This window comes from Littorina saxatilis, linkage group LG1 (assembly GCF_037325665.1).
Source record: "Littorina saxatilis isolate snail1 linkage group LG1, US_GU_Lsax_2.0, whole genome shotgun sequence".
NCBI classification, from domain to species: domain Eukaryota; kingdom Metazoa; phylum Mollusca; class Gastropoda; order Littorinimorpha; family Littorinidae; genus Littorina; species Littorina saxatilis.
The window spans coordinates 86238948-86246447 of NC_090245.1; the positions used below are offsets into that span (position 1 = coordinate 86238948).

General features: G+C 42.9%; 1 protein-coding gene across 1 annotated transcript in view; it reads left to right on the plus strand.

Moving 5' to 3' along the window:
* The window catches only part of LOC138982670 (uncharacterized), a 25999-nt gene that overhangs the window by 8310 nt on the left and 10189 nt on the right, over positions 1-7500 (plus strand). The gene's annotated exons all lie outside the window — the stretch shown is intronic.

The window sequence follows — 7500 nt, forward strand, 5'->3', positions numbered from 1 at the left end:
TTAAGTTGTCTACATTTTTGGGGGGATGACTTTGACTTTGACTTGTTGTTATTAACCTTATTGGCTTAATTGTGTGTGTCTTAGTGTCGTATGTGTAATGCGTGTATGAATGTCAGCCACACCAAATTCTTGTGGCTGTTATGTGATCTTCTTATATTTCAATATTACGCCTCCCAAAAGTGTGTTTCCGATTAAAAGGCAAGACAAATAATGGTCGGTAGGTCGGTTACTTTTAAAGTTTGTTCTTAATGTAGACATGTGCACGAGGTTTCTTTCGTCGGAAATCGTGCGAGCTGTGTCCCCTGGATGTCAGAGCAGAGTATCTTTCTTTGCAAAGTCTGCAAAATCGAGTTTTGTCATTTTTCATTATTAAGTTTTTTGGGAAGGGAGGAAAAAAAATGGATGGGTCGGGGAATCGGAAATATATACATTTTGTTTTTGGCCTAAGGTTCTTCCTCTTCAGCAACGCGGAAGGACGACAGAGAACAAGAAAGGTGATGGATTCGTTCTCCCTAGATTTTTCCCCGTCGAATTAATTTTCTGTTTGTGAATTGCAGAGATAGTCTGACTGATCTTGGCACAGATATTGGATATGTTCAATGCAAGCAAAAGTGTTTGTTCCTTAACTGCATGCTTATATCTTCATTACAGTGGGGTTCGAATGGCAGCATTGTAAAGTATGGTATAGTGAAAAGGAAAAGCGTAATACTTTTTGTTGCGAATCCACATGTATTTGACTATCCCTGCCGTGTGTCAAATCCATCTACTTTGGGGTTGGATTCATGGTGTATACACCAGAAAAACGATTAATTTGTAACACAAGTATGAGCTGCCGTACTTTTTTTGCTCCACCTTATCTACTTTGAGTCATGGTGTATACAACAGAAAAACGATGAATTTGTAGTAACACTAATATAGGCTGCCGTGCTTTTTTTCCACGGTGGGGAAAAAGTGACACGAAGAACATCTTACAAATACCGAACCTTTTATGTCCACTTTAACAAATTTGCCAAACACAAAAATGCTGGCATCATCCCATCGACAGCCTCTTTGATAGCAAACGTGAATTTCCATTAACCTTGACGTAAGGGCGGTGGCATCAAGATTCGAAAACAACGTCAGCTGTTCTTCCCTGTTCCTGAAATGGAAAGCCTCATTAATAGCAAAACATGAATTTCCATTAACCTTGACGAAAAAGCGATGGCATCGAGATGCGAAAACAACGACAGCAGGGCTGCACGAAGCGAAAGTGGGAGCCACTCAAGTGGGTTGGAGCCGGCTGCGGGCTCTGATGGGGTTTGTTTGTTTGTTTGTTTAACGCCCAGCCGACCACGAAGGGCCATATCAGGGCGGTGCTGCTTTGACATTTAACGTGCGCCACACACAAGACAGAAGTCGCAGCACAGGTTTCATGTCTCACCCAGTCACATTATTCTGACACCGGACCAACCAGTCCTAGCACTAACCCCATAATGCCAGACGCCAGGCGGAGCAGCCACTAGATTGCCAATTTTAAAGTCTTTGGTATGGCCCGGCCGGGGTTCGAACCCACGACCTCCCGATCACGGGGCGGACGCCTTACCACTAGGCCAACCGTGCCAGTACCTCTGATTGGGTGATATCACCACAAATATCAATGTCAACTAATCAGACCCCGCGGCTGGCTCCCACCCACTTGGGTGGCACCCACTTTTGCTTCTTGCACCTCTCAGCCCAGGTCTTCACAGTTCTAAAAATCAAAAGCCCCATTGATAGCAAAACATGACGTAGGGGCGATGGCATCAAGACTCGGCTTGAAATAAACAAAGTCAGCCGGTCTTGATAGTTGTGGGTGTTTTTTTCTCTTCAATAAAATGCATATTTACAGCGTGAAAAACCGTTTTCACTGCGGCTTCCGCTATAAATATTTTGCCAGTCTGACACGCAGAGTGAACGACAAGAGCCATCGAAGAAAGAGAAAGGGAGCAATGGTCGATAATCCGTTCATCCCTGCCTGTTGCGTACTTTTCTTGAACTTTACCCAAGCGGTTGGGAAAACGTACTTCAAACACGCCATGATTCATTTCGTCGATAGTGCATGGTCGAAGTCTTCGTTTCATTTTTACATTTAGTCAAGTTTTGACTAAATGTTTTAACGTAGAGGGGGGAATCGAGACGAGGGTCGTGGTGTATGTGCGTGCGTGCGTGAGTGCGTGTGTGTATGTGTGTGTGTGTGTCTGTGTGTGTGTGTAGAGCGATTCAGACTAAACTACTGGACCGATCTTTATGAAATTGGACATGAGAGTTCCTGGGTATGAAATCCCCATATGTTTTTTTCATTTTTTTGATAAATGTCTTTGATGACGTCATATCCGGCTTTTCGTGAAAGTTGAGGCGGCACTGTCACGCCCTCATTTTTCAACCAAATTGGTTGAAATTTTGGTCAAGTAATCTTCGACGAAGCCCGGACTTCGGTATTGCATTTCAGCTTGGTGGCTTAAAAATTAATTAATGACTTTGGTCATTAAAAATCGAAAAATTGTAAAAAAAAAAAAAAAAAATTATAAAACGATCCAAATTTATAAAACGATCCAAATTTACGTTCATCTTATTCTCCATCATTTTCTGATTCCAAAAACATATAAATATGTTATATTTGGATTAAAAACAAGCTCTGAAAATTAAATATATAAAAATTATTATCAAAATTAAATTGTCGAAGTCAATTTAAAAACACTTTCATCTTATTCCTTGTCGGTTCCTCATTCCAAAAACATATAGATATGATATGTTTGGATTAAAAACACGCTCAGAAAGTTAAAACAAAGATAGGTACAGAAAAGCGTGCTATCCTTCTTAGCGCAACTACTACCCCGCTCTTCTTGTCAATTTCACTGCCTTTGCCATGAGCGGTGGACTGACGATGCTACGAGTATACGGTCTTGCTGAAAAATGGCATTGCGTTCAGTTTCATTCTGTGAGTTCGACAGCTACTTGACTAAATGTTGTATTTTCGCCTTACGCGACTTGTTTTGTCTTCATTTTTAATCTTCGGTAAACTGGTCGACAGCTTGTATAGACATTCACAGTGAAAACTTCAATAGTTAGAGTGTTGGTAGAGCTTTTGGAAGACGAGGAAACTTATGAATGTAGCTAGGGCAGGGTTAGACGCGACGTCACGTGACTGTGTTGAACGGAGCCGTCACTTTTTAAGTTGCAATTTGATGATGCTCTTTAACCTGGGGAACGGGGCAAAAGGGGTAAAAAAAATGGTTACAGAAATGATATCGAATGGAAATGGTAAAGTGAATGTAGATCTAACAATTGCATCATGTTATACCTATGTACGCCTCTGCATAATGGAGAATTTTCAAGTTGAACAAGAAGAGCAAACGCTCGATCGAGTCACTTTCGCAGTTCTGAATATTATATGAGGCATCAGATGGACAGGAAGAAATTGCTATTCACAACACAATGAGTCACGTTCACATAAAATTTGAGCCCGGTCACTTTTATAGTTTCCGAGAAAAGCCCAACGTTAAGTTGTGTGTTGCCGAACAGAAAAGGCTAGTTATCTCCCTTGTTTTTCTGATAACGTTCGTAAAAGGCTACAGATGTAAATACTTTGATGTAAAGAATAATCCTACAAAGTTTCAATCACATCCGATGAACTTTGTCAAAGATATAAAATGTCTAATTTTTCCTTTGACGCTGACCTGTGACCTTGAAAAAGGTCAAAGGTCAACGAAACCATCGTTAAAGTGTAGAGGTCATTGGAGGTCACGACTAAACAAAATATGAGCCCGATCGCTTTGATAGTTTCCGAGAAAAGTCCAACGTTAAGGTGGTGTCTACGGCCGGACGGCCGGCCGGACGGCCGGCCGGACAGACTAACACTGACCGATTACATAGAGTCACTTTTTCTCAAGTGACTCAAAAACGGTAGAATTTAATGTGCCCTCACTGGCCAGCCATAGCTTGGGTGATTTGTTTACCATGGGAGACAACTACAACTTCGTTTTGCGCGAGCATTTGAAGCAGAACTCTGCACGTCAACAAATCTTTGGTAAGTAAAGTATTTCGTCTTTTTTGTGCGATTTATAGTTTGAATTAAAAAGTTGCCACTAAACACTTGCAATATCAATGAATATTTCCGAGGTTTTACTTTGTTATAGGACAAATAAACGATCGGAAGCGATTGGAAGCGATCGATTTGATACTGCAGCAGACGATGCTTTGCCAGTCTGTAATACGCTGCAGTGTTCGCTCGAATATATGTTTTTAATTCCTTTTTTGTCTTTTTCTTTATAAAAATGATCTAGTTGACTACTTTTCTTGGAATGCGCAAGAGGATGATAATCAGCAGTAGCTAAATATCTGTATTTTACTGTAAATAGGACCGAATTGTTTAAGCCGACCTTCACCTTCACGCCGGCGCTAATGTTTTTTTTAGGTCACAAGTATGGCTCGCGAAACAGATCTAAAGCTGCTGAGACAGTGTTGTGTATAAAATAGATTCACCGGAAAAAAGACATTATTGTACTTCTCATGATCAAACAATGAGGTAATTTAGCTACATGTATATTCTAACGTTGCCTTGTTGAGAACTGGGCGTGCGAGTCTGTGTGCGTGTGCGTTTGTGTGCGTTTGTGTGTGTGACGGTGCGTGCGTGTATGCAGTGTGAGTGTGAGTGTGTGTGTGTGTGTGTGTGTGTGTGTGTGTGATTCCCTGCCAGATTAAATGTCTAAAGTGATATAACACAGAATGACTCATACTCAGTTTAATTTATTTTGCAGCTTTTGTTCCAATTACAAACCATGGCGCTGTGTGTTTTGTGTGGTGATCCGCTCAACCTTGGAGAGAAGACTGTTGTGCCAACAGACAGAGGAAGAGATCTATACCATAAACAAGGCTAGTCTGGAACGTGGTGATGCCGTTTGTCTATCAGAAGGTGAAGCAGTGCACGAGGTTTGTCGTCGCAATTACACGAATGCACGTAACATTCAGAGCGTTTTGAAGAAGAAAGCAGAAAAATAGAACGCTTTATCAAATCAGTCTAGCACAGAATTTGTGCTCACAGTAATAATGTTTTGACTTTGCTAAATGTTGCCTTTTTTGCGGCAAGGAAGCAAACCTTGACTCGCGCTCTCGTCCCAAAGTGTATCCAGTTAGGACACTTGACTTTGAACGCACAATTTTTCAAGTTTGTTCGCAGCGCTGTGATGAATGGGCAGACATTGTACGAAGCAGACTGGAGTTTGTATCAGATTTGCCAGCTGCTGATGCAGTCTACCATCAAAACTGTAGTCTTTGCTTTCGGAGCAGGAAAAGACCACTACAGTTTACTCAGTCGCATCAAGTCAACAAACAGGTGAAACTTGGTCGACCGAAAAATGAGAGGAAAGCTGAAGCGTTGGAGAAAGTTGCTACCTACCTGGTTCAAAATGAAAACGAACAGATAACAGTGAACGACCTGATTATCAAAATGAAGGAGTTTACAGATGATGCTTATAGCCACCCGACGATGAAACAAGAACTTCAAAATTATTTTGGTGAGCAGCTCATCGTCACGGAAGTCAACGGCAAGTCAAATGTCGTAACATTCAGGAAGACAGCCTCTTCAAGTCTTCATAACTTTTATGCAAAAAAGGTCAAAGATGAGGATGCACAGAAAGAGCTGATTCTCAAAACCGCTGCAGAACTGCTAACGAATGACATAAGAGCAGTGCCGACATCCCGTGCAATGTACCCCAGTGATGATGACATTTCATCGCGTGGCGCCAAATTAGAGTTTGTTCCAAAGTCCTTACAGATTCTTCTTGAAAACATCTTCAGTGGAAAGGAAACCAGCGTGAAAGTCTCATCGATTGGACAGGCAATTATGCAGGCATCTCGCCCACGATTGTTGCTGTGTCCCCTGCAGATCGGACTAGCTGTGCAAATGCATCACTGTTTTGATTCAAAGTTTCTCATTGACACATTGTATTCTCTGGGATTCTGTTCATCGTACAAGGAGGTTCTGACCTATGAAATGAATGCTGCCGTTTCAGAAAACAACGTTGCGTTTCAAGTTGATGGCCATTTTACCCAATATATCGCAGACAACCTCGACCACAACACAGCAACACTTGACGGGTGCAACACATTTCATGGAATGGGAATGATCGCCACTGTCACTCCGACCATCGGGAAAACAGACAGGATCAGAAGAAGAACTGACGTCAAGCCAGAAGAAATAGTGAAAAGAGCTAAAGTTGACATTCAGTACTACAACAGACAAGCGTGTGATGGCCTGCTGAAGCTGAAATTTGAACATCTTGAAAACGTGTTTGTAGAAGATGTAACATCAAAGGTGGATCTGCTGTGGAAAGCTTGCTGGCTGTTGCAACCCGACAGACCATCTTGGTCTGGTTTCATGCAAGCCATCCACAAGGGCAGATATCCAGGACAGTCATCCATAATATTTATGCCGATGATCGACATGAATCCCAGTGACACCTCGTGCATATTTTCTACCCTGCATTTCATCAGTGCTCAGGCAAAGCGCAGCAACACGACACCTGTGTTGACATTTGACCAACCCTTATAGTGGAAAGCTCTTGGCATCATCTCCAGTGAGCCAGATGGCAGCGACCTTAAAGCCTGGCCATTGTCCTTCGCCTTGGACCCTTCCATCTGGAAATGAGTTTCCTGGCGTGTATTGGCCATCTGATGGAAGAAACGGGTCTTCATGAAGTGCTGTCTACTGTGTACGCACCAAACGCAGCGAGCAACATGCTTCAAGGGAAAGCTGTGCTGCGTGCCGTTCGAGGACACATACTTGTTGACGCAGCACTAATTATGCTGTTGCTGTCTGACATATTCCGTGTGCCACTGCCACTGCCCGAAAGTGACACAGAAAAGAATAGAGATAAAAACACGCAAGATGAGCAGACAGAAACACTTTCGACCCCTTACGAGTCTGAACTCAATGTGAACCAAGTTGACGCACTGAGCATCAATAAGGACACTGCTGTGCAGCTTCACGGTGTTCTAGAGTTAGAAGCAGCCTCGATGAAGGAACTCAGAAACAACCTACAGTTGCAAACACTTGCTGAAGTGTTCCTCCAAGACAATGCGACCTTAGAGGATATCCTATCAGCAGGTGAAAAGGCGTTAGTGCTGCTCTACAACGGTAGTTCCAGAGAGGGTCTCGATGAACTTCGCTACCGACTCTTCTGTTCAAAGGTAGCTGTTGGAACAACGTTTGTGCAAATTCACACTCTGCCACCCACCTCAGCAGCTGCCCGATTCCACAGCATGCGAGTGTACTTGCAAGTACAAGAATGGATGGGACTCAAAGTGGCCATGGATCCCACGGACTACGGCTGGAAACTTGAGCATGGCATCCTTGTTCCAGTGACAACAGATCTGCCGGCAGCACCAGCCGATGTGTTAAAGGTGATTCGCTGCACATGCAAAAGTGGTTGTGACACAAAGCGGTGTAGTTGCAGGAAACACGGACTAGAGTGCACATCTGGA